Raw genomic sequence first — 27,385 nt, 5'->3', positions numbered from 1 at the left:
AAGGTGGTCCTCTCGATGGCTCCATATATGATGTCGGTTTGTTGAGCATCTTGGGTATGGTATAATTGTGGTAGATACTCTACCCTGGCAATGTACCGGCTTAGTTCCGATGGGCAACTCCTTATTTGCCCGATTACCAGATTTTAGTGAATCCCGGACAGCTGTGGCAATGCTGAAGGGTTTGCCTTTTTTTAAAGTTCTTTGTTTTATTTCAATTTTGCACTTTAAATTTTTAGCGCAGAATGACCGATTTGGATTTTTAATTTAAGTTTGTTTTATTTTTAATAGTGTCACTTTTTAGATTTTGAGGTGCGTATTGACCGAATTGGTTTCATATTTAAGTTCTGCGTGCGAGAAATTTACACTTTGATTTTTTAGCGGGTCTTTTTTATTGACTTTCATGGATTTTACGCTGATCAGGCTAAACTATTCGTTTAGTCTTATCCTTCTTTTTTGATCCATACCGGTAACTTTTTAAGGGACTTTAAGATCCTAACGACTGCGCTAATTAATTGCTTTCACCATAAGTTTAATAAAAAAAAATGTTATATAATTTATTCTTATACTGGTTATAATAGTTAGTTAGGTTAGTCTATAAGCTGTACTTTTTTGTTTCATGGTAATTTTTCTTTGGCTTTCTTATAGTTTGGTTATTTTTAATTGCCTTGTTTACAATTATTTTGGATTCTTATTTTTTAAAGGAGGTCTCAGTTCTTACTTCTTAGAGAGTGTCTTGAGGGTGACTGTATAATGTGGGTATGTATGTGTGGGTGAATTCCAGTTGTATTCGAGTGATAACACGCTTATTATTCTGAAATTCTGCGTTGTAACTATGCAGTTAAATCTGTGTTTTCTACATGTGCAGATGTTCACATTTGGTTTGTGACAGGGATGATCCTAAGTAACATCCCCAGTCCTTATTCTCCTAAAGAAATGGCTTAGGTTAATGTTAATGTTTTTCTTGTTTTTTTTTTTAATTTACAAGCAAAAGGAAATTGTCTGTTTATATCTTTTCAGGATGTTGGCTACCTGATTAAAGGTTAGAAATAGTATTTCGGATATGGTTGATCATTGTGGGACTCCGTTTACCAAATGGTGTATCTTTGAATTGTGTGTCCTTATTCGAAGTGTGATCTTTCTGTTTTTTTTTACTTTATGATGTACCTTAATATTTTGTGGACACATTTATAAGTTATTGAGTGAGTACCTACACGATCGAAAGCTCTTGCAAAACCTGAAGAGATGAGTGAGGTATGCTTTTTAGTATTAATCGGGTTATTGATGATGTGATCTGCATAGATCAGATTATCTGAAGTCGATGTACCTTTTTTGAAACCAAATTGATGTGGGTGTAGAAGTTTGTCGTCCTTAAGAAACCAACATAGTCTTTTCGCTAGTTTGTCTTTTTTTTACTCAGACAGCAGTTAAGTGAGTTAGGTCGGTATGATGAGGTGTCGTTTTTATTTTTTTTTGAGGTTTTATGATTGGTAGGATCAGACTGGTTTTGTATAATAGAAGGTTAATGTGTTGTATTTACGGGAGGTGAATTCCTGGCTAAAATTTACGTTTTTTGAAATTTTCGCACAATACTGGTGTGCGAGCAGTTTAGCGATTTGGTTTTTGTCGTAGGTAGTCAAGTAATTGCTGGTTGTTATGCAGTGAATTTGTTTGACTGGGTTAAGACCGCAATTCGGCGAATTTTTTTTTTATATATCCGTTACTTGTAATGTAAAAGTCAGAAATTGGCCAAAGTGTTCATTCACTTTTTTTTTTTGATTGAAATGTATTTGCCCTATGAACACCTTTCGATTGACCAAAAATGTTTGCCACGCCGACTCTTACGCCCCCAAAGGCCTAAAATGCTTACAGCTGTCTGCCGCCCACATAGCATATTCCAAAGCAGCCGTTAGGTGGCGCTTTACAATATTGCCTTGCTGTTTATATTTCCACTTTGCTTCCTCAAGCTGAGTAACGGGCATCTAATATTCGACTCACTCGACTATAGCGTTCTTCCTGGTTGTTGTTGGTGTGTTTGATTGGTTTGTTGTTGTGGATTCCATTTTCCCAATTTTAATTTCCCTTTTCAGAAACGCATTTGCTTTTCTTTAATCAATGATCGTTTCTTGGGTTGCGTTTCTTTTCGGTGCTTTCATGTTTTTTGTGTAGGTCTGTTAAGTTTTTGTTCCACTAAGATACTGTGCGTGAGTGTTGGTTGGGTAGTGTTTGTAGTATTGCATGGTTTGCGATTTTTATTATGATTTTATTATTTAGTGACGTTTCTTTGTTTATGTTGTGGTCATTGTGTGGGAAGATGTTGTGTGTTGAATGTTGGAAGTTATGATTGTTTAATGAACATTACTTTCGTTTTTCCTTTTGAGTTCAAGTTTGAGTTCAAATCATGACAGTTTCGTTGTTAATGTTAATTACGTTACTCAGGTTACTTCGTGAAAAGGATTTGTTTGGTGAAATATTTTATTGATTTTATTTGTATAAATATTTTTGATTTTATTCTCTATGTCATCGTTGCTGTTACTTTGAGTGTGTTGTATTGATTTATGGATTAACAGGGCTACTTCTTCAAATCTGTAAGATGCAATGCTAGTATATTGTAGCTTATTGGCGTCGGTAGGCTGTGGAAGTTTTCTATGTATTTCTTGGAGTGAGATAATACATGAAGAGTGTATATTGATGAGTTTTAGTAGTTAGTTGTAGTTGTTCAAAAATTCCTTTATAATCCATTGTAATATTTTTAAGGACTCAGTTTATTGAAAATTTTATGTTTTTTTATAACGTTGGTGCTTGAAAGGTTTGGTTCTTTTGCTTTGAGGTTTTTTGATAAGGTAAATTTTTTGGTGATGGATTTTTTAGAGTTTGTGAGTAAAAAGTTTTTTGGACAGGATTGTGACGTGTAAAGTATATGGCGAGGGCCAATTTGTGGTCTAATCTTTTGGTGTTCTAATGGCTATGAGTTCCTGTTTTTTAGAAAGATTGTTCCATGTACGTGCGGTTGCCGTTAGAGGTTATGCATTTTTGTTGTTGTTTACGTTACTTGTTGTCGTTGTTGTGACATTCTTGAACTTTTTAGCGCTCATACCATGGCGAATATTTCCCTTATATTTGTCGGCAGGTATTCTTCATCATTGCGAATTGCACGCGAAATCATGGTAATAGGTCGTCTACCTTAACCTTGACCTTGCCTTGTGAGGTGTCTGTAGTTAGATCAAAGGGCTTACTAAAATCGGGATATATGAGGGTAACTTCTTGCGATGCTAAAATACTTTTTAGTAGTTTAAAGCCCTTTTTTCGGCTTTATATAAATGTATCTAAATTTTCCTAGACTGATTCACACGTACCACACCATTGTCGCCCTTTAGAATTTGTAAGCATACGGGCTTTGGTAAAAAACCCGTTTGTAAAACATATCTAATAACTATAATGGTTTTAATGGCTTGTTCCTTTTCTGGGGTAGTTTTGTTACCCACTCGCGGTACTACAAATCCAAGGTATTCAACAAGTTCATACCGTCGTTGCATAAACCACTTAGGATCTTAAAAGGGTGTCTGCAGAATTCGTACTTTCCCTTTATTACTGAAAAAGACGTTTTCTTTCTATCCTTTCCCGCCTGCTCTGCCTGGATGAATCCCGCTTTTAATTATAATATTTAACAGTTCCATCGATATATTAGGTATGGGGTACCAAATCCGATACCCCTTTAGGGAAGATTCACATTTTTGTAAAAATGGGTTCTTCGTTCCGTTTGGATCGTAGCAACCTTGTTTATGTTATATGGCATGGACTCGTTGGGGACCGCTAACGCTTTTCATATTTATTTAATCATCTTTTAGACAGAATTTTAAATGACCATCGGTACTTCTGAATCGTCGACTTTTTTAAAATTTACAAATTTATGGGTCTCTATGCCGCTTTCATATTATATAATCTATTTTTACTAAATTTTAGCATTGACCTCCCTTAGAAAATCCTGACATATAATTCCATCAAATTCCTTTTGGCAAATTATGATAAAGAAGTTGATTTTCGAATTTGTTTTTTTTTTAGTATGTTTCACCGTGAGTTTACTTTACGGTGAAGGTCTATACAACCGGTAATATATTATTTAACTCCGATAGGAGCACCGTTATCTACAAGGTGAGTTTCAAAGTAAACAGGACTTTTTTAATCTAGCGCCCTTTAGTGGCGCCATCTATATGTCTGCTATAGTTTATCGAGTTCCAGTAAAAATTTCATGACATTTCATATATTGGTATATATATATATGGCCCCGTGCGACTTCTACATTTTTGGAAAAATGCATTTGCCATTCAAAATGCGTGCACTGGCATAATGGCGGACATACCGGGCAACGAGCTAAAACACTCGTTCGACATGCTTTTGAACCATTCAAAACGCTGTATTAAAGCAGAAGAAGACTATTTTGAATAAAATAAATTGATTTTGCTGAAAAAAATACTTTTTCTGTCTTTTTTTCAAGTCCTTTTTGCTCTGGAACTCACCTTATATTAACAACCTTCTATAACGCCATGCTTTCGTATGTCTTAAATTTATTCAAAATTCTGATCATCCGATCTAAGTATTAAAAATAATAATTATTGAACTTGCCTATTCGAGCGCAAGCGTGACCGTAGATTTTTACGGAGTTGAATTGATTCCTAAATTCCAATTTATTTCTGGTCCAATTCCGTTTTCCCAATTTGACTATAAATTTATAAATTATTTTACCTTCTTGCACCGTAATTCACCCTCAGCAAAATCCGCTTCAGCCCAATTTGTAACGTCACAGCTGACAGTCAGATCAATTTTAAGGCAATTGTGAATGCCCCAACCTTATAAGCGTGTCAAATACGTCGCGGTCATCCATGTGGCAAGCAGTGAAGGCAGCAAATGACATATGCTCCGACCGACATCAAATCTATACACAAGGTGAAATATAAAGAAATGTATTCAAGCTCCAGTAACTCCGGCCCAAAATTCTTAGCTGTCGGCTCCTTCCTATCGGCACAGGGTTTTTCTCTGGTGATTATTTTCGCTGGCCGACTTTTCGAGATCTGTTGACGGCGATATACATAGACAATCCGAGTCTAATACCCGTTGAAAAAATATTCCACTTTAATTCAAAGACAAGTTGCGAAGCCCATCCCATAGTTTCAAGCCCCAATTCACCAATGATGTCTTTCGCTTATCCTGGGAAAACTTAAATGGAGCCTGCAGCTGCCTTAAAGTACTTCAAAGCACTTTTCAAAGCTGTTTAACTGCTTGAGTTTGATTCTTTTGACGGAACGCCATCGAACTCTTGAGGCCGTCGATAGCTTCCGATCTGCCAATTCACCCTACGTACAGTCCGAAAACACAAATCAAGTGGCAGAATTAAAAAGAAATATCCTTAAAGACAATCGTTGTTACGATACCCAAAGGCTGCGGTCAGTGTGCGAAAGAGAACCACCCCTTGTCCAAGCTTCCTACAAATGACGGTATACGATTGCCTACCATATATCCAAGGGAAGCAGTTGTGCTTCAATTGCTTTGCCAGCAGCTTGTGCTGTGCATAAGCACTTACAGCCGTCTCAATTGCCTTGATCGCGATCCAAGCTTCCTACAAAGGACGGTATACGATTGCCTACAATATATCCAAGGGAAGCAGTTGTGCTTCAATTGCTTTGCCAGCAGCTTGTGCTGTGCATAAGCACTTACATCCGTCTCAATTGCTTTGAACGCGATCCTACTACTGCGCCCTCAAAGGCCGGTATCTGCCTTGAGCCTGCCAAGAGATCCATTCCCTACCGAAGTGCCACCACATCCTGCGGCTTAGCGCCGTGAAGTGACTCCAGGAAGTACACATCCACAATTGCTTGGCCCACGAACATTCCAAAAACTCCTACCGCACAGGTTATTAGTGCCACACGTGTGGAAAGGACCACCATACTCTCCTACATCCGGACAACCGATCTTCACTCCTGAGGTTCTTGCTATGGGTATCCTTGCAAGGCGGAAAATGTACACCCCAATTAGCTGCTTAATTTCTGGAGGTAGTGTAGAGCAGCAGTTTATCAAGATGCAAGTTTACGAATAAACACCCACGCAAGTCGCGCAACAGCCCGAAAAGTATCCCTGCGCTTTTTCGTACCTTTTTTTCGAGGGCTTTTCTATAGTTTCAGCGATCAAGCCATCCGATCAAACCCAACAATCTCAGGTCCAATTTAACATAAAACAAGAAAGACTGCTATAGTCGAGTGCCTCGACTATCAGATACCCGTTACTCAGCTTAAGGGAGCAAAAGAGAAATTGAGATATATAAGCAGAAAAGCGATATTTTACGGCGCCGCTTAGTAGGCGGCTGAAAGATTTAAGCGTTTAAGCCGTTTTTGGGAGAGTGGGCGTGATTTTAGGGCGCCGCCTACCGGCTATTTCAGTAATGTAAGCGGGAGACAGATTTAAGCGTTTTAACCACTTGTGGGCGTTAGAGTGGACGTTGCACATTTATTTTGTTTCTAACATTAAAACTGAAGGCGTTACAGATTTTCGTATTGTGGGCGTTAGAGTGGGCGTGGCACCCACCAACAACAAACTGCGCAGGAAGCTCAGGAATCTGCTTGCCAAGTTTGACTGTTCTAGCTTTTATAGTTTCCGAGATTTCAGCGTTCATACGGACAGAAAAATAGACGGACTGACAGAAGAAGAAGAATATATATACTTTATGGGGTTGAAAACGCTTCCTTATACCTGTAACATACTTTCCGACGAATCAAGCATATCCTTTTACTCTACGACTACATTTAATTTAATTAAATTTTTTTATTTTTATACCCTTGCGGAGAATATAATGATTTCAGTCCGAAGTTTGCAACGCAGTGAAGGAAACGTTTCCGGCCTTATAAAGTATATTCCTGATCAGCGTCACTAGACGGGTCGATCTAGCCATGTTTGGCTGTTCTAGCTTTTATAGTTTCCGAGATTTCAGCGTTCATACGGACAGACAAATAGACGGACTGACAGAAGAAGAAGAATATATATACTTTATGGGGTTGAAAACGCTTCCTTATACCTGTAACATACTTTCCGACGAATCAAGCATATCCTTTTACTCTACGACTACATTTAATTTAATTAAATTTTTTTATTTTTATACCCTTGCGGAGAATATAATGATTTCAGTCCGAAGTTTGCAACGCAGTGAAGGAAACGTTTCCGGCCTTATAAAGTATATTCCTGATCAGCGTCACTAGACGGGTCGATCTAGCCATGTCCGTCCGTCTGTCTGTTTATTTGAATTTTTAATTTGTATTCAAGGTGAGTTTCAAAGTAAACAGGACTTTTTTAATCTAGCGCCCTTTAGTGGCGCCATCTATATGTCTGCTATCGTTTATCGAGTTCCAGTAAAAATTTCATGACATTTCATATATTGGTATATATATATATGGCCCCGTGCGACTTCTACATTTTTGGAAAAATGCATTTGCCATTCAAAATGCGTGCACTGGCATAATGGCGGACATACCGGGCAACGAGCTAAAACACTCGTTCGACATGCTTTTGAACCATTCAAAACGCTGTATTAAAGCAGAAGAAGACTATTTTGAATAAAATAAATTGATTTTGCTGAAAAAAATACTTTTTCTGTCTTTTTTTCAAGTCCTTTTTGCTCTGGAACTCACCTTATATTAACAACCTTCTATAACGCCATGCTTTCGTATGTCTTAAATTTATTCAAAATTCTGATCATCCGATCTAAGTATTAAAAATAATAATTATTGAACTTGCCTATTCGAGCGCAAGCGTGACCGTAGATTTTTACGGAGTTGAATTGATTCCTAAATTCCAATTTATTTCTGGTCCAATTCCGTTTTCCCAATTTGACTATAAATTTATAAATTATTTTACCTTCTTGCACCGTAATTCACCCTCAGCAAAATCCGCTTCAGCCCAATTTGTAACGTCACAGCTGACAGTCAGATCAATTTTAAGGCAATTGTGAATGCCCCAACCTTATAAGCGTGTCAAATACGTCGCGGTCATTTCAAATCCATGTGGCAAGCAGTGAAGGCAGCAAATGACATATGCTCCGACCGACATCAAATCTATACACAAGGTGAAATATAAAGAAATGTATTCAAGCTCCAGTAACTCCGGCCCAAAATTCTTAGCTGTCGGCTCCTTCCTATCGGCACAGGGTTTTTCTCTGGTGATTATTTTCGCTGGCCGACTTTTCGAGATCTGTTGACGGCGATATACATAGACAATCCGAGTCTAATACCCGTTGAAAAAATATTCCACTTTAATTCAAAGACAAGTTGCGAAGCCCATCCCATAGTTTCAAGCCCCAATTCACCAATGATGTCTTTCGCTTATCCTGGGAAAACTTAAATGGAGCCTGCAGCTGCCTTAAAGTACTTCAAAGCACTTTTCAAAGCTGTTTAACTGCTTGAGTTTGATTCTTTTGACGGAACGCCATCGAACTCTTGAGGCCGTCGATAGCTTCCGATCTGCCAATTCACCCTACGTACAGTCCGAAAACACAAATCAAGTGGCAGAATTAAAAAGAAATATCCTTAAAGACAATCGTTGTTACGATACCCAAAGGCTGCGGTCAGTGTGCAAAAGAGAACCACCCCTTGTCCAAGCTTCCTACAAATGACGGTATACGATTGCCTACCATATATCCAAGGGAAGCAGTTGTGCTTCAATTGCTTTGCCAGCAGCTTGTGCTGTGCATAAGCACTTACAGCCGTCTCAATTGCCTTGATCGCGATCCAAGCTTCCTACAAAGGACGGTATACGATTGCCTACAATATATCCAAGGGAAGCAGTTGTGCTTCAATTGCTTTGCCAGCAGCTTGTGCTGTGCATAAGCACTTACATCCGTCTCAATTGCTTTGAACGCGATCCTACTACTGCGCCCTCAAAGGCCGGTATCTGCCTTGAGCCTGCCAAGAGATCCATTCCCTACCGAAGTGCCACCACATTCTGCGGCTTAGCGCCGTGAAGTGACTCCAGGAAGTACACATCCACAATTGCTTGGCCCACGAACATTCCAAAAACTCCTACCGCACAGGTTATTAGTGCCACACGTGTGGAAAGGACCACCATACTCTCCTACATCCGGACAACCGATCTTCACTCCTGAGGTTCTTGCTATGGGTATCCTTGCAAGGCGGAAAATGTACACCCCAATTAGCTGCTTAATTTCTGGAGGTAGTGTAGAGCAGCAGTTTATCAAGATGCAAGTTTACGAATAAACACCCACGCAAGTCGCGCAACAGCCCGAAAAGTATCCCTGCGCTTTTTCGTACCTTTTTTTCGAGGGCTTTTCTATAGTTTCAGCGATCAAGCCATCCGATCAAACCCAACAATCTCAGGTCCAATTTAACATAAAACAAGAAAGACTGCTATAGTCGAGTGCCTCGACTATCAGATACCCGTTACTCAGCTTAAGGGAGCAAAAGAGAAATTGAGATATATAAGCAGAAAAGCGATATTTTACGGCCCCGCTTAGTAGGCGGCTGAAAGATTTAAGCGTTTAAGCCGTTTTTGGGAGAGTGGGCGTGATTTTAGGGCGCCGCCTACCGGCTATTTCAGTAATGTAAGCGGGAGACAGATTTAAGCGTTTTAACCACTTGTGGGCGTTAGAGTGGACGTTGCACATTTATTTTGTTTCTAACATTAAAACTGAAGGCGTTACAGATTTTCGTATTGTGGGCGTTAGAGTGGGCGTGGCACCCACCAACAACAAACTGCGCAGGAAGCTCAGGAATCTGCTTGCCAAGTTTGACTGTTCTAGCTTTTATAGTTTCCGAGATTTCAGCGTTCATACGGACAGACAAATAGACGGACTGACAGAAGAAGAAGAATATATATACTTTATGGGGTTGAAAACGCTTCCTTATACCTGTAACATACTTTCCGACGAATCAAGCATATCCTTTTACTCTACGACTACATTTAATTTAATTAAATTTTTTTATTTTTATACCCTTGCGGAGAATATAATGATTTCAGTCCGAAGTTTGCAACGCAGTGAAGGAAACGTTTCCGGCCTTATAAAGTATATTCCTGATCAGCGTCACTAGACGGGTCGATCTAGCCATGTCCGTCCGTCTGTCTGTTTATTTGAATTTTTAATTTGTATTCCTTTGCAAAGAATATAATGATCCGACCATATAAAGTACATATATTCTTAATCAGCGTCACTAGACGAGTGGATCTAGCCATTTCCGTCCGTCTGTCCGTCCGTCCGTCTGTCCTCTCAGTTTTAAAGCTATCGGGCTGAAACTTTCCCATAAATCTTCTTTCTATTGCAGGGAGTATATAAGTCGGAACCAACCGGATCGGACAACGATATCTTATTGCTCCTATAGAAACTATCGGAGAAAAAATTGTAAAAAATCTTATATCTTCGGTGTTTTTTTTTAAGCTTGGAAATAACATTTTTTAATTAGTTCTGAATTTCGAATTAAATTTGATCAAAATCGGACGACTAAATCATATAGCTGTCAGAGGGACGATCGGAAAATTGGTGGGAAAATAATATATAACAAATTATAGCTATGGTGCTTTTTGACATATAACCTTCTTAGCTTGAAAATAACATTTTTTAAAAAGTTCTGAATTTCAAATTAAATTGAATCATTTTTTAATTTAAATTTAATCTATTTTGTTACCTTTACATTCTCGAGGCGTTTCATTTTTTCCATTCCCATGACAGACGACTTAGCAGGACTTACCATGGGCTTTTTTTAAAGTTTGCAACTCCTGGCAAGATTTCAAGGAAAGCATTTCCCTTGACGACTTACTGCTGTTAGCCCAAGCCTGTTTGATTTCACACCTTAACTTTGGTATTATTATATGAGTTAGAAGATTTTTAGCGCCTGTAGGCCTCGTATAAAATAGTCTGCATGGTTTATTGTCTTACGCTACTGACGGTACTCAACAATATTAAGGAAACGAAAGAAAATTTGAAGAAAAGATTGAGACTTTTCTTGTTGTAAAGATTTTTGAATTTCTCCTTTGCGACTCTGTAATTATTGTTACAAACGGCAATTTGTTTTATTACTAATTTATGTTTTATAATGTTTGAGACTTAGAAAGTTTATTATTACTGTCAACTGAGCTTGAAAACAAACCAATAAATTGGCGTAAATGTTTACCCTGAAATACCCTTATTCTGAACGAGGCGTTACACACATGATCTTGTCAATGAGCGCACGCCTTCAAGCTTATGCATGAACATTTACTAGTTAAACATTCTGGGCGGAAATAGAGATGTGTGTTTAAAAATATTCCACACCTGAGAATCATTAACTTGTCGGATTTATTTTATTGGGATTTCTTTTGATTTCTAAATTAGTCTTACAAGTTTCCTTAAGATAAGAACCTTTGGATACTAATCGGATGCTAATTGTGCCACAATCCTCGTTTTCATACGACTCGTACCCTTTACCGTGACTCGGAGCAGGTATTTAAAAAAGAAAATGGATTTTCTTGCCCCTTTTTTCATTTTGTTCTCCACCAAGAAGCCCTATTCGTTAAGTAATTATACAAAAATGTTTAATGTAATGAGCACTTTCATTAAAATAATAAATAAAACAAGAAGTGGTGATTTAATTTAATTAAAAACATTTATTTCGGAGCTAAATTTAGATTGCGGGGATATTCTAATGTACACAGAAAATGGTTAGCTAAGATGAGAATAACAGCCTTTTAGATTTAAGAAAAGTTAGATACTTTAGAGAAAATGAACCATATAATATATATATATATAATTCGTATTCTTTACTAAGTCTCTGCATAAGAACATAGAAAATTGATTTCAAGATTCAAATTCCATAAAGTATATTTTTGATTTGCATAATTTTCCACCAACATGTGATATTAGTAATTAAGATGATTTACGAGGGCAGTCTGATAGGTACTTAGTCTTACCGCCCGATGGCGGTAAAAAAAAAATTTACTATCATGCAGTACAATCTCGTAGACGGCTACTGTCGAAATTTCAGCCGAATCGGACTCGTAGTTTTGTTTTGACTGCATGTGGAATCGGACGTGTCCGCGGATTTTAGAAAATTGGAGAAAGAGCAATATCGGTCTGTGACTCGATTCTTGTTTTTGGAAGGGGAAACGCGCAGCGAAATCAAAGAGCTTTTAAATGCTGTGTACTTCTTCTCTTTCGATGGCGAACGTCAAAAATAGGTTAACACGTCGGTTTTGAATGAGCCACGCCTAGGTGCCGCGAAAACGGCTACCACGGAGAATACGTGACAAAAATCCACGATCTCGTATTGGCAGACCGCCGTTTAAAGATATGCGAGATAGCTGAGACAGTAAGCATGTCAAAAGACACGCGGTCTTTCATATCCTGCATCACATTTTGGGCATAAGAAAACTGTCGGCGCGATGGGTGCCGCGTTAGTTCACTCTGGACAACAAACGCAACCGTTAGACCACTTCAGACCAGGGTTTGACGCTGGTTTAGCGCAATCCGATGGAGTTTCTGAGTCGTTTTGTGACCGCCGACGAAACATGGATCCACTGGTACACACCAGAGACCAAGGAACAGTCGAAATAGTGTACTTCACCCGGCGCACCTGGTCCGAAAAAGGCAAAGACTGTCCCATCGGCCGGAAAGGTGATGGCCACCGTTTTTTGGGCTTCATAGGAAGTGATTTACATCGACTATCTGGAGAAGGGCAAAGGGCTGTACTGTACGGAATTATTGGGATGATTCGTTGCCGAAATGCAGAAAATGCGATCTTACTTGGCGAAGAAAATAGTGGTCTTCCATCATGACAACGCACCCGATCACACTTCGGACCTCGCCAAAGCCAAAATAGTCGAATTGGCCGACGAACTGCTACCCTATCCACTATATTTTCCAGATTTGGCTCGGTGTAACTTCTTTTTGTTTCCAAACTTGAAAAATTTGCGTCGAATGGAGAGGACGCCGCCACAGAGACTTATTTTACAGACTTCAGACGGGTTAAAGAAGTTAGAGCACACCTGGGTCAAGTGTATTGAGCTAAAAGGAGATTATGTTAAGAAATCGGCTTTTGGAGGCTAAGTACTTATCTGACCACCCTCGTAAACACGATAACTATGTTCATGAATCAAGGTGGACATAATCTCAAAACTACGAATTATGGTAAACACTTTACGTTCATTTTGAATAACATCGGAAACGAGCGCCGGCCTCTTCTTGCAAATCATCGGAAAGGAGCCACAATATTAATTTCAATACTTTCTCACGTGCACATCAACACCTGTGACTATTATTGCTCACAATAAGAATTGATATATTATCAAAACTATGGCGATGACGGGGCGAGGGTCATTAAATATACTCTTTATATTTATGACCTCAAAACCCTTCAAAATAGGTTAATATGTGTAAGGGGGCGGGGCCATTACTATGCTAATTGTGCCATAATCCGCGTTTTCATACTATTGGTGCGGATCATTGGAAAGATCAACTAAAAGTATCGCCGAAAAAATGTACAAACAAAAGGTGATATGATCGCGTGATACTATACTACTAATGAATGTATGCAGGTGCATTTTTAAAATTTTTAGCCCTTAATTTCTTTAAATAGAGAAGTACATATTAAATAATTACGTTATTATTCAATTAACATTCACTCATCAAACCTGGGTCTTCCTCTTTTTACAAACTTACGAAACGGGGACAAAAAATTAATTTCAATATGTAACGAAAGAAGTTCGCAATATCGAAATAAGTATATAAATGTATTTTTGTGCCGAAAAATAAGCATCTGACTTTTTATCCTTGACATAGATATGTCGGCTACTTACGAATAGAGGTCATAGTTTCGACACTTATTCTGAACGAGGCGTTACACACATGATCTTGTCAATGAGCGCACGCCTTCAAGCTTATGCATGAACATTTACTAGTTAAACCTTCTGGGCGGAAATAGAGATGTGTGTTTAAAAATATTCCACACCTGAGAATCATTAACTTGTCGGATTTATTTTATTGGGATTTCTTTTGATTTCTAAATTAGTCTTACAAGTTTCCTTAAGATAAGAACCTTTGGATACTAATCGGATGCTAATTGTGCCACAATCCTCGTTTTCATACGACTCGTACCCTTTACCGTGACTCGGAGCAGGTATTTAAAAAAGAAAATGGATTTTCTTGCCCCTTTTTTCATTTTGTTCTCCACCAAGAAGCCCTATTCGTTAAGTAATTATACAAAAATGTTTAATGTAATGAGCACTTTCATTAAAATAATAAATAAAACAAGAAGTGGTGATTTAATTTAATTAAAAACATTTATTTCGGAGCTAAATTTAGATTGCGGGGATATTCTAATGTACACAGAAAATGGTTAGCTAAGATGAGAATAACAGCCTTTTAGATTTAAGAAAAGTTAGATACTTTAGAGAAAATGAACCATATAATATATATATATATAATTCGTATTCTTTACTAAGTCTCTGCATAAGAACATAGAAAATTGATTTCAAGATTCAAATTCCATAAAGTATATTTTTGATTTGCATAATTTTCCACCAACATGTGATATTAGTAATTAAGATGATTTACGAGGGCAGTCTGATAGGTACTTAGTCTTACCGCCCGATGGCGGTAAAAAAAAAATTTACTATCATGCAGTACAATCTCGTAGACGGCTACTGTCGAAATTTCAGCCGAATCGGACTCGTAGTTTTGTTTTGACTGCATGTGGAATCGGACGTGTCCGCGGATTTTAGAAAATTGGAGAAAGAGCAATATCGGTCTGTGACTCGATTCTTGTTTTTGGAAGGGGAAACGCGCAGCGAAATCAAAGAGCTTTTAAATGCTGTGTACTTCTTCTCTTTCGATGGCGAACGTCAAAAATAGGTTAACACGTCGGTTTTGAATGAGCCACGCCTAGGTGCCGCGAAAACGGCTACCACGTACCATACGTGACAAAAATCCACGATCTCGTATTGGCAGACCGCCGTTTAAAGATATGCGAGATAGCTGAGACAGTAAGCATGTCAAAAGACACGCGGTCTTTCATATCCTGCATCACATTTTGGGCATAAGAAAACTGTCGGCGCGATGGGTGCCGCGTTAGTTCACTCTGGACAACAAACGCAACCGTTAGACCACTTCAGACCAGGGTTTGACGCTGGTTTAGCGCAATCCGATGGAGTTTCTGAGTCGTTTTGTGACCGCCGACGAAACATGGATCCACTGGTACACACCAGAGACCAAGGAACAGTCGAAATAGTGTACTTCACCCGGCGCACCTGGTCCGAAAAAGGCAAAGACTGTCCCATCGGCCGGAAAGGTGATGGCCACCGTTTTTTGGGCTTCATAGGAAGTGATTTACATCGACTATCTGGAGAAGGGCAAAGGGCTGTACTGTACGGAATTATTGGGATGATTCGTTGCCGAAATGCAGAAAATGCGTTCTTACTTGGCGAAGAAAATAGTGGTCTTCCATCATGACAACGCACCCGATCACACTTCGGACCTCGCCAAAGCCAAAATAGTCGAATTGGCCGACGAACTGCTACCCTATCCACTATATTTTCCAGATTTGGCTCGGTGTAACTTCTTTTTGTTTCCAAACTTGAAAAATTTGCGTCGAATGGAGAGGACGCCGCCACAGAGACTTATTTTACAGACTTCAGACGGGTTAAAGAAGTTAGAGCACACCTGGGTCAAGTGTATTGAGCTAAAAGGAGATTATGTTAAGAAATCGGCTTTTGGAGGCTAAGTACTTATCTGACCACCCTCGTAAACACGATAACTATGTTCATGAATCAAGGTGGACATAATCTCAAAACTACGAATTATGGTAAACACTTTACGTTCATTTTGAATAACATCGGAAACGTGCGCCGGCCTCTTCTTGCAAATCATCGGAAAGGAGCCACAATATTAATTTCAATACTTTCTCACGTGCACATCAACACCTGTGACTATTATTGCTCACAATAAGAATTGATATATTATCAAAACTATGGCGATGACGGGGCGAGGGTCATTAAATATACTCTTTATATTTATGACCTCAAAACCCTTCAAAATAGGTTAATATGTGTAAGGGGGCGGGGCCATTACTATGCTAATTGTGCCATAATCCGCGTTTTCATACTATTGGTGCGGATCATTGGAAAGATCAACTAAAAGTATCGCCGAAAAAATGTACAAACAAAAGGTGATATGATCGCGTGATACTATACTACTAATGAATGTATGCAGGTGCATTTTTAAAATTTTTAGCCCTTAATTTCTTTAAATAGAGAAGTACATATTAAATAATTACGTTATTATTCAATTAACATTCACTCATCAAACCTGGGTCTTCCTCTTTTTACAAACTTACGAAACGGGGACAAAAAATTAATTTCAATATGTAACGAAAGAAGTTCGCAATATCGAAATAAGTATATAAATGTATTTTTGTGCCGAAAAATAAACATCTGACTTTTTATCCTTGACATAGATATGTCGGCTACTTACGAATAGAGGTCATAGTTTCGACACTTATTCTGAACGAGGCGTTACACACATGATCTTGTCAATGAGCGCACGCCTTCAAGCTTATGCATGAACATTTACTAGTTAAACATTCTGGGCGGAAATAGAGATGTGTGTTTAAAAATATTCCACACCTGAGAATCATTAACTTGTCGGATTTATTTTATTGGGATTTCTTTTGATTTCTAAATTAGTCTTACAAGTTTCCTTAAGATAAGAACCTTTGGATACTAATCGGATGCTAACTGTGCCACAATCCGCGTTTTCATACGACTCGTACCCTTTACCGTGACTCGGAGCAGGTATTTAAAAAAGAAAATGGATTTTCTTGCCTCTTTTTTCATTTTGTTCTCCACCAAGAAGCCCTATTAATTTAATTAAAGACATTTATTTCGGAGCTAAATTTAGATTGCGGGGATATTCTAATGTACACAGAAAATAGTTAGCTAAGATGAGAATAACAGCCTTTTAGATTTAAGAAAAGTTAGATACTTTAGAGAAAATGAACCATATAATATATATATATATAATTCGTATTCTTTACTAAGTCTCTGCATAAGAACATAGAAAATTGATTTCAAGATTCAAATTCCCTAAAGTATATTTTTGATTTGCATAATTTTCCACCAACATGTGATATTAGTAATTAAGATGATTTACGAGGGCAGTCTGATAGGTACTTAGTCTAATCGCCCGATGGCGGTAAAAAAAAAATTTACTATCATGCAGTACAATCTCGTAGACGGCTACTGTCGAAATTTCAGCCGAATCGGACTCGTAGTTTTGTTTTGACTGCATGTGGAATCGGACGTGTCCGCGGATTTTAGAAAATTGGAGAAAGAGCAATATCGGTCTGTGACTCGATTCTTGTTTTTGGAAGGGGAAACGCGCAGCGAAATCAAAGAGCTTTTAAATGCTGTGTACTTCTTCTCTTTCGATGGCGAACGTCAAAAATAGGTTAACACGTCGGTTTTGAATGAGCCACGCCTAGGTGCCGCGAAAACGGCTACCACGGAGAATACGTGACAAAAATCCACGATCTCGTATTGGCAGACCGCCGTTTAAAGATATGCGAGATAGCTGAGACAGTAAGCATGTCAAAAGACACGCGGTCTTTCATATCCTGCATCACATTTTGGGCATAAGAAAACTGTCGGCGCGATGGGTGCCGCGTTAGTTCACTCTGGACAACAAACGCAACCGTTAGACCACTTCAGACCAGGGTTTGACGCTGGTTTAGCGCAATCCGATGGAGTTTCTGAGTCGTTTTGTGACCGCCGACGAAACATGGATCCACTGGTACACACCAGAGACCAAGGAACAGTCGAAATAGTGTACTTCACCCGGCGCACCTGGTCCGAAAAAGGCAAAGACTGTCCCATCGGCCGGAAAGGTGATGGCCACCGTTTTTTGGGCTTCATAGGAAGTGATTTACATCGACTATCTGGAGAAGGGCAAAGGGCTGTACTGTACGGAATTATTGGGATGATTCGTTGCCGAAATGCAGAAAATGCGATCTTACTTGGCGAAGAAAATAGTGGTCTTCCATCATGACAACGCACCCGATCACACTTCGGACCTCGCCAAAGCCAAAATAGTCGAATTGGCCGACGAACTGCTACCCTATCCACTATATTTTCCAGATTTGGCTCGGTGTAACTTCTTTTTGTTTCCAAACTTGAAAAATTTGCGTCGAATGGAGAGGACGCCGCCACAGAGACTTATTTTACAGACTTCAGACGGGTTAAAGAAGTTAGAGCACACCTGGGTCAAGTGTATTGAGCTAAAAGGAGATTATGTTAAGAAATCGGCTTTTGGAGGCTAAGTACTTATCTGACCACCCTCGTAAACACGATAACTATGTTCATGAATCAAGGTGGACATAATCTCAAAACTACGAATTATGGTAAACACTTTACGTTCATTTTGAATAACATCGGAAACGTGCGCCGGCCTCTTCTTGCAAATCATCGGAAAGGAGCCACAATATTAATTTCAATACTTTCTCACGTGCACATCAACACCTGTGACTATTATTGCTCACAATAAGAATTGATATATTATCAAAACTATGGCGATGACGGGGCGAGGGTCATTAAATATACTCTTTATATTTATGACCTCAAAACCCTTCAAAATAGGTTAATATGTGTAAGGGGGCGGGGCCATTACTATGCTAATTGTGCCATAATCCGCGTTTTCATACTATTGGTGCGGATCATTGGAAAGATCAACTAAAAGTATCGCCGAAAAAATGTACAAACAAAAGGTGATATGATCGCGTGATACTATACTACTAATGAATGTATGCAGGTGCATTTTTAAAATTTTTAGCCCTTAATTTCTTTAAATAGAGAAGTACATATTAAATAATTACGTTATTATTCAATTAACATTCACTCATCAAACCTGGGTCTTCCTCTTTTTACAAACTTACGAAACGGGGACAAAAAATTAATTTCAATATGTAACGAAAGAAGTTCGCAATATCGAAATAAGTATATAAATGTATTTTTGTGCCGAAAAATAAACATCTGACTTTTTATCCTTGACATAGATATGTCGGCTACTTACGAATAGAGGTCATAGTTTCGACACTTATTCTGAACGAGGCGTTACACACATGATCTTGTCAATGAGCGCACGCCTTCAAGCTTATGCATGAACATTTACTAGTTAAACATTCTGGGCGGAAATAGAGATGTGTGTTTAAAAATATTCCACACCTGAGAATCATTAACTTGTCGGATTTATTTTATTGGGATTTCTTTTGATTTCTAAATTAGTCTTACAAGTTTCCTTAAGATAAGAACCTTTGGATACTAATCGGATGCTAACTGTGCCACAATCCGCGTTTTCATACGACTCGTACCCTTTACCGTGACTCGGAGCAGGTATTTAAAAAAGAAAATGGATTTTCTTGCCTCTTTTTTCATTTTGTTCTCCACCAAGAAGCCCTATTAATTTAATTAAAGACATTTATTTCGGAGCTAAATTTAGATTGCGGGGATATTCTAATGTACACAGAAAATAGTTAGCTAAGATGAGAATAACAGCCTTTTAGATTTAAGAAAAGTTAGATACTTTAGAGAAAATGAACCATATAATATATATATATATAATTCGTATTCTTTACTAAGTCTCTGCATAAGAACATAGAAAATTGATTTCAAGATTCAAATTCCCTAAAGTATATTTTTGATTTGCATAATTTTCCACCAACATGTGATATTAGTAATTAAGATGATTTACGAGGGCAGTCTGATAGGTACTTAGTCTAATCGCCCGATGGCGGTAAAAAAAAAATTTACTATCATGCAGTACAATCTCGTAGACGGCTACTGTCGAAATTTCAGCCAAATCGGACTCGTAGTTTTGTTTTGACTGCATGTGGAATCGGACGTGTCCGCGGATTTTAGAAAATTGGAGAAAGAGCAATATCGGTCTGTGACTCGATTCTTGTTTTTGGAAGGGGAAACGCGCAGCGAAATCAAAGAGCTTTTAAATGCTGTGTACTTCTTCTCTTTCGATGGCGAACGTCAAAAATAGGTTAACACGTCGGTTTTGAATGAGCCACGCCTAGGTGCCGCGAAAACGGCTACCACGTACCATACGTGACAAAAATCCACGATCTCGTATTGGCAGACCGCCGTTTAAAGATATGCGAGATAGCTGAGACAGTAAGCATGTCAAAAGACACGCGGTCTTTCATATCCTGCATCACATTTTGGGCATAAGAAAACTGTCGGCGCGATGGGTGCCGCGTTAGTTCACTCTGGACAACAAACGCAACCGTTAGACCACTTCAGACCAGGGTTTGACGCTGGTTTAGCGCAATCCGATGGAGTTTCTGAGTCGTTTTGTGACCGCCGACGAAACATGGATCCACTGGTACACACCAGAGACCAAGGAACAGTCGAAATAGTGTACTTCACCCGGCGCACCTGGTCCGAAAAAGGCAAAGACTGTCCCATCGGCCGGAAAGGTGATGGCCACCGTTTTTTGGGCTTCATAGGAAGTGATTTACATCGACTATCTGGAGAAGGGCAAAGGGCTGTACTGTACGGAATTATTGGGATGATTCGTTGCCGAAATGCAGAAAATGCGATCTTACTTGGCGAAGAAAATAGTGGTCTTCCATCATGACAACGCACCCGATCACACTTCGGACCTCGCCAAAGCCAAAATAGTCGAATTGGCCGACGAACTGCTACCCTATCCACTATATTTTCCAGATTTGGCTCGGTGTAACTTCTTTTTGTTTCCAAACTTGAAAAATTTGCGTCGAATGGAGAGGACGCCGCCACAGAGACTTATTTTACAGACTTCAGACGGGTTAAAGAAGTTAGAGCACACCTGGGTCAAGTGTATTGAGCTAAAAGGAGATTATGTTAAGAAATCGGCTTTTGGAGGCTAAGTACTTATCTGACCACCCTCGTAAACACGATAACTATGTTCATGAATCAAGGTGGACATAATCTCAAAACTACGAATTATGGTAAACACTTTACGTTCATTTTGAATAACATCGGAAACGTGCGCCGGCCTCTTCTTGTAAATCATCGGAAAGGAGCCACAATATTAATTTCAATACTTTCTCACGTGCACATCAACACCTGTGACTATTATTGCTCACAATAAGAATTGATATATTATCAAAACTATGGCGATGACGGGGCGAGGGTCATTAAATATACTCTTTATATTTATGACCTCAAAACCCTTCAAAATAGGTTAATATGTGTAAGGGGGCGGGGCCATTACTATGCTAATTGTGCCATAATCCGCGTTTTCATACTATTGGTAAGGATCATTGGAAAGATCAACTAAAAGTATCGCCGAAAAAATGTACAAACAAAAGGTGATATGATCGCGTGATACTATACTACTAATGAATGTATGCAGGTGCATTTTTAAAATTTTTAGCCCTTAATTTCTTTAAATAGAGAAGTACATATTAAATAATTACGTTATTATTCAATTAACATTCACTCATCAAACCTGGGTCTTCCTCTTTTTACAAACTTACGAAACGGGGACAAAAAATTAATTTCAATATGTAACGAAAGAAGTTCGCAATATCGAAATAAGTATATAAATGTATTTTTGTGCCGAAAAATAAACATCTGACTTTTTATCCTTGACATAGATATGTCGGCTACTTACGAATAGAGGTCATAGTTTCGACACTTATTCTGAACGAGGCGTTACACACATGATCTTGTCAATGAGCGCACGCCTTCAAGCTTATGCATGAACATTTACTAGTTAAACATTCTGGGCGGAAATAGAGATGTGTGTTTAAAAATATTCCACACCTGAGAATCATTAACTTGTCGGATTTATTTTATTGGGATTTCTTTTGATTTCTAAATTAGTCTTACAAGTTTCCTTAAGATAAGAACCTTTGGATACTAATCGGATGCTAATTGTGCCACAATCCTCGTTTTCATACGACTCGTACCCTTTACCGTGACTCGGAGCAGGTATTTAAAAAAGAAAATGGATTTTCTTGCCCCTTTTTTCATTTTGTTCTCCACCAAGAAGCCCTATTCGTTAAGTAATTATACAAAAATGTTTAATGTAATGAGCACTTTCATTAAAATAATAAATAAAACAAGAAGTGGTGATTTAATTTAATTAAAAACATTTATTTCGGAGCTAAATTTAGATTGCGGGGATATTCTAATGTACACAGAAAATGGTTAGCTAAGATGAGAATAACAGCCTTTTAGATTTAAGAAAAGTTAGATACTTTAGAGAAAATGAACCATATAATATATATATATATAATTCGTATTCTTTACTAAGTCTCTGCATAAGAACATAGAAAATTGATTTCAAGATTCAAATTCCATAAAGTATATTTTTGATTTGCATAATTTTCCACCAACATGTGATATTAGTAATTAAGATGATTTACGAGGGCAGTCTGATAGGTACTTAGTCTTACCGCCCGATGGCGGTAAAAAAAAAATTTACTATCATGCAGTACAATCTCGTAGACGGCTACTGTCGAAATTTCAGCCGAATCGGACTCGTAGTTTTGTTTTGACTGCATGTGGAATCGGACGTGTCCGCGGATTTTAGAAAATTGGAGAAAGAGCAATATCGGTCTGTGACTCGATTCTTGTTTTTGGAAGGGGAAACGCGCAGCGAAATCAAAGAGCTTTTAAATGCTGTGTACTTCTTCTCTTTCGATGGCGAACGTCAAAAATAGGTTAACACGTCGGTTTTGAATGAGCCACGCCTAGGTGCCGCGAAAACGGCTACCACGGAGAATACGTGACAAAAATCCACGATCTCGTATTGGCAGACCGCCGTTTAAAGATATGCGAGATAGCTGAGACAGTAAGCTTGTCAAAAGACACGCGGTCTTTCATATCCTGCATCACATTTTGGGCATAAGAAAACTGTCGGCGCGATGGGTGCCGCGTTAGTTCACTCTGGACAACAAACGCAACCGTTAGACCACTTCAGACCAGGGTTTGACGCTGGTTTAGCGCAATCCGATGGAGTTTCTGAGTCGTTTTGTGACCGCCGACGAAACATGGATCCACTGGTACACACCAGAGACCAAGGAACAGTCGAAATAGTGTACTTCACCCGGCGCACCTGGTCCGAAAAAGGCAAAGACTGTCCCATCGGCCGGAAAGGTGATGGCCACCGTTTTTTGGGCTTCATAGGAAGTGATTTACATCGACTATCTGGAGAAGGGCAAAGGGCTGTACTGTACGGAATTATTGGGATGATTCGTTGCCGAAATGCAGAAAATGCGATCTTACTTGGCGAAGAAAATAGTGGTCTTCCATCATGACAACGCACCCGATCACACTTCGGACCTCGCCAAAGCCAAAATAGTCGAATTGGCCGACGAACTGCTACCCTATCCACTATATTTTCCAGATTTGGCTCGGTGTAACTTCTTTTTGTTTCCAAACTTGAAAAATTTGCGTCGAATGGAGAGGACGCCGCCACAGAGACTTATTTTACAGACTTCAGACGGGTTAAAGAAGTTAGAGCACACCTGGGTCAAGTGTATTGAGCTAAAAGGAGATTATGTTAAGAAATCGGCTTTTGGAGGCTAAGTACTTATCTGACCACCCTCGTAAACACGATAACTATGTTCATGTATCAAGGTGGACATAATCTCAAAACTACGAATTATGGTAAACACTTTACGTTCATTTTGAATAACATCGGAAACGTGCGCCGGCCTCTTCTTGCAAATCATCGGAAAGGAGCCACAATATTAATTTCAATACTTTCTCACGTGCACATCAACACCTGTGACTATTATTGCTCACAATAAGAATTGATATATTATCAAAACTATGGCGATGACGGGGCGAGGGTCATTAAATATACTCTTTATATTTATGACCTCAAAACCCTTCAAAATAGGTTAATATGTGTAAGGGGGCGGGGCCATTACTATGCTAATTGTGCCATAATCCGCGTTTTCATACTATTGGTGCGGATCATTGGAAAGATCAACTAAAAGTATCGCCGAAAAAATGTACAAACAAAAGGTGATATGATCGCGTGATACTATACTACTAATGAATGTATGCAGGTGCATTTTTAAAATTTTTAGCCCTTAATTTCTTTAAATAGAGAAGTACATATTAAATAATTACGTTATTATTCAATTAACATTCACTCATCAAACCTGGGTCTTCCTCTTTTTACAAACTTACGAAACGGGGACAAAAAATTAATTTCAATATGTAACGAAAGAAGTTCGCAATATCGAAATAAGTATATAAATGTATTTTTGTGCCGAAAAATAAACATCTGACTTTTTATCCTTGACATAGATATGTCGGCTACTTACGAATAGAGGTCATAGTTTCGACCCTTATTCTGAACGAGGCGTTACACACATGATCTTGTCAATGAGCGCACGCCTTCAAGCTTATGCATGAACATTTACTAGTTAAACATTCTGGGCGGAAATAGAGATGTGTGTTTAAAAATATTCCACACCTGAGAATCATTAACTTGTCGGATTTATTTTATTGGGATTTCTTTTGATTTCTAAATTAGTCTTACAAGTTTCCTTAAGATAAGAACCTTTGGATACTAATCGGATGCTAATTGTGCCACAATCCTCGTTTTCATACGACTCGTACCCTTTACCGTGACTCGGAGCAGGTATTTAAAAAAGAAAATGGATTTTCTTGCCCCTTTTTTCATTTTGTTCTCCACCAAGAAGCCCTATTCGTTAAGTAATTATACAAAAATGTTTAATGTAATGAGCACTTTCATTAAAATAATAAATAAAACAAGAAGTGGTGATTTAATTTAATTAAAAACATTTATTTCGGAGCTAAATTTAGATTGCGGGGATATTCTAATGTACACAGAAAATGGTTAGCTAAGATGAGAATAACAGCCTTTTAGATTTAAGAAAAGTTAGATACTTTAGAGAAAACGAACCATATAACCATAGAAAACAAAAAAAGAAGAGATCAATTCGTATTCTTTACTAAGTCTCTGCATAAGAACATAGAAAATAGATTTCAAGATTCAAATTCCATAAAGTATATTTTTGATTTGCATAATTTTCCACCAACATGTGATATTAGTAATTAAGATGATTTACGAGGGCAGTCTGATAGGTACTTAGTCTTACCGCCCGATGGCGGTAAAAAAAAAATTTACTATCATGCAGTACAATCTCGTAGACGGCTACTGTCGAAATTTCAGCCGAATCGGACTCGTAGTTTTGTTTTGACTGCATGTGGAATCGGACGTGTCCGCGGATTTTAGAAAATTGGAGAAAGAGCAATATCGGTCTGTGACTCGATTCTTGTTTTTGGAAGGGGAAACGCGCAGTGAAATCAAAGAGCTTTTAAATGCTGTGTACGGTGACTCTTCTCTTTCGATGGCGAACGTCAAAAATAGGTTAACACGTCGGTTTTTAATGAGCCACGCCTAGGTGCCGCGAAAACGGCTACTACGGAGAATACGTGACAAAAATCCACGATCTCGTATTGGCAGACCGCCGTTTAAAGATATGCGAGATAGCTGAGACAGTAAGCATGTCAAAAGACACGCGGTCTTTCATATCCTGCATCACATTTTGGGCATAAGAAAACTGTCGGAGCGATGGGTGCCGCGTTTGTTCACTCTGGACAACAAACGCAACCGTTAGACCACTTCAGACCAGGGTTTGACGCTGTTTTAGCGCAATCCGATGGAGTTTCTGCGTCGTTTTGTGATCGTCGACGAAACATGGATCCACTGGTACACACCAGAGGCCAAGGAACAGTCGAAATAGTGTACTTCACCCGGCGCACCTGGTCCGAAAAAGGCAAAGACTGTCCCATCGGCCGGAAAGGTGATGGCCACCGTTTTTTGGGCTTCATAGGAAGTGATTTACATCGACTATCTGGAGAAGGGCAAAGGGCAAAGGGCTGTACTGTACGGAATTATTGGGATGATTCGTTGCCGAAATGCAGAAAATGCGATCTTACTTGGCGAAGAAAATAGTGGTCTTCCATCATGACAACGCACCCGATCACACTTCGGACCTCGCCAAAGCCAAAATAGTCGAATTGGCCTACGAACTGCTACCCTATCCACTATATTTTCCAGATTTGGCTCGGTGTAACTTCTTTTTGTTTCCAAACTTGAAAAATTTGCGTCGAATGGAGAGGACGCCGCCACAAAAACTTATTTTGCAGACTTCAGACGGGTTAAAGAAGTTAGAGCATACCTGGGTCAAGTGTATTGAGCTAAAAGGAGATTATTTTAAGAAATCGGCTTTTGGAGGCTTATCTGACCACCCTCGTAAACACGATAACTATGTTCGTGAATCAAGGTGGACATAATCTCAAAATTACGAATTATGGTAAACACTTTACGTTAATTTTGAATAACATCGGAAACGTGCGCCGGCCTCTTCTTGTAAATCACCGGAAAGGAGCCACAATATTAATTTCAATACTTTCTTACGTGCACATCAACACCTGTGACTATTATTGCTCACAATGAGAATTGATATATTATCAAAACTATGGCGATGACGGGGCGAGGGTCATTAAATATACTCTTTATATTTATGACCTCAAAACCCTTCAAAATATGTGTAAGGGGGCGGGGCCATTACTATGCTAATTGTGCCATAATCCGCGTTTTCATACTATTGGTGCGGATCATTGGAAAGATCAACTAAAAGTATCGCCGAAAAAATGTACAAACAAAAGGTGATATGATCGCGTGATACTATACTACTAATGAATGTATGCAGGTGCATTTTTTAAATTTTTAGCCCTAGTGTGATTAACATCACACTAGAGTTAACAGTCTAATGCCCACCCGTTAGATAAATTTGTTGCAAAGTTTAGAAGATTCAACATTAGAATATATTTGCAAAATAATTTGTGTACTATAAGTTTTTTTTGCCGTGAGATTGCAAAATCGGTCAATGTACGCAGTGTGCACTAAAACCCTATAAAAAAGAAAAACTACAACTAAAACATGCGGTAACTCTTATAATACTTACATACTTTATAACTGCATAAGGTCGATAATCGAACCCAGCTAAGATGACTTCTCTACCCTGCAAGTTTTTAAGTTTATCCGGGAAGAGGCATTTCCCAAACCGAAAACGCTGTTCGGCGGCCAAATATGTGTCTAGCAGTTCTAACTGATCAATTTGCTCCGATTTTGACCCAACAAATTTGTTTGTTTTTAAATCGAAAATGCTGCTTGAAGAGTGATTTCGTACAACAAATAGAATGTTTGGTTGATCTGAAATCAATAAAAATTAAATACGTTATTAACCGAATGCTCAAGCAGAGTTATGGGTTCTGAACAAGTAAATGTAGCCACTTTTATTGAAAAAAACATTTTAAGACGTGACTTTTA

The 27,385-nt window shown here is 38.6% G+C and overlaps 1 protein-coding gene across 1 annotated transcript in view; it reads right to left on the bottom strand.

Annotated features, from left to right (window-relative positions):
• Positions 1-27,130, bottom strand: part of LOC122817878 (uncharacterized) — a 282,460-nt gene extending 255,330 nt beyond the window's left edge. Inside the window, exon 1 of the mRNA XM_050889950.1 lies at positions 27,021-27,130. The gene's annotated coding sequence lies outside the window, so the exon portion shown is untranslated. The remainder of the gene's footprint in view (positions 1-27,020) is intronic.
• Positions 27,131-27,385: the final 255 nt, after the last annotated feature.

Source organism: Drosophila biarmipes, unplaced genomic scaffold (genome assembly GCF_025231255.1).
Source record: "Drosophila biarmipes strain raj3 unplaced genomic scaffold, RU_DBia_V1.1 ptg000009l, whole genome shotgun sequence".
NCBI lineage: Eukaryota > Metazoa > Arthropoda > Insecta > Diptera > Drosophilidae > Drosophila > Drosophila biarmipes.
The sequence above is the reverse complement of the archived record's forward strand: the minus strand, read 5'-3'. Positions and strand labels throughout refer to the sequence as shown.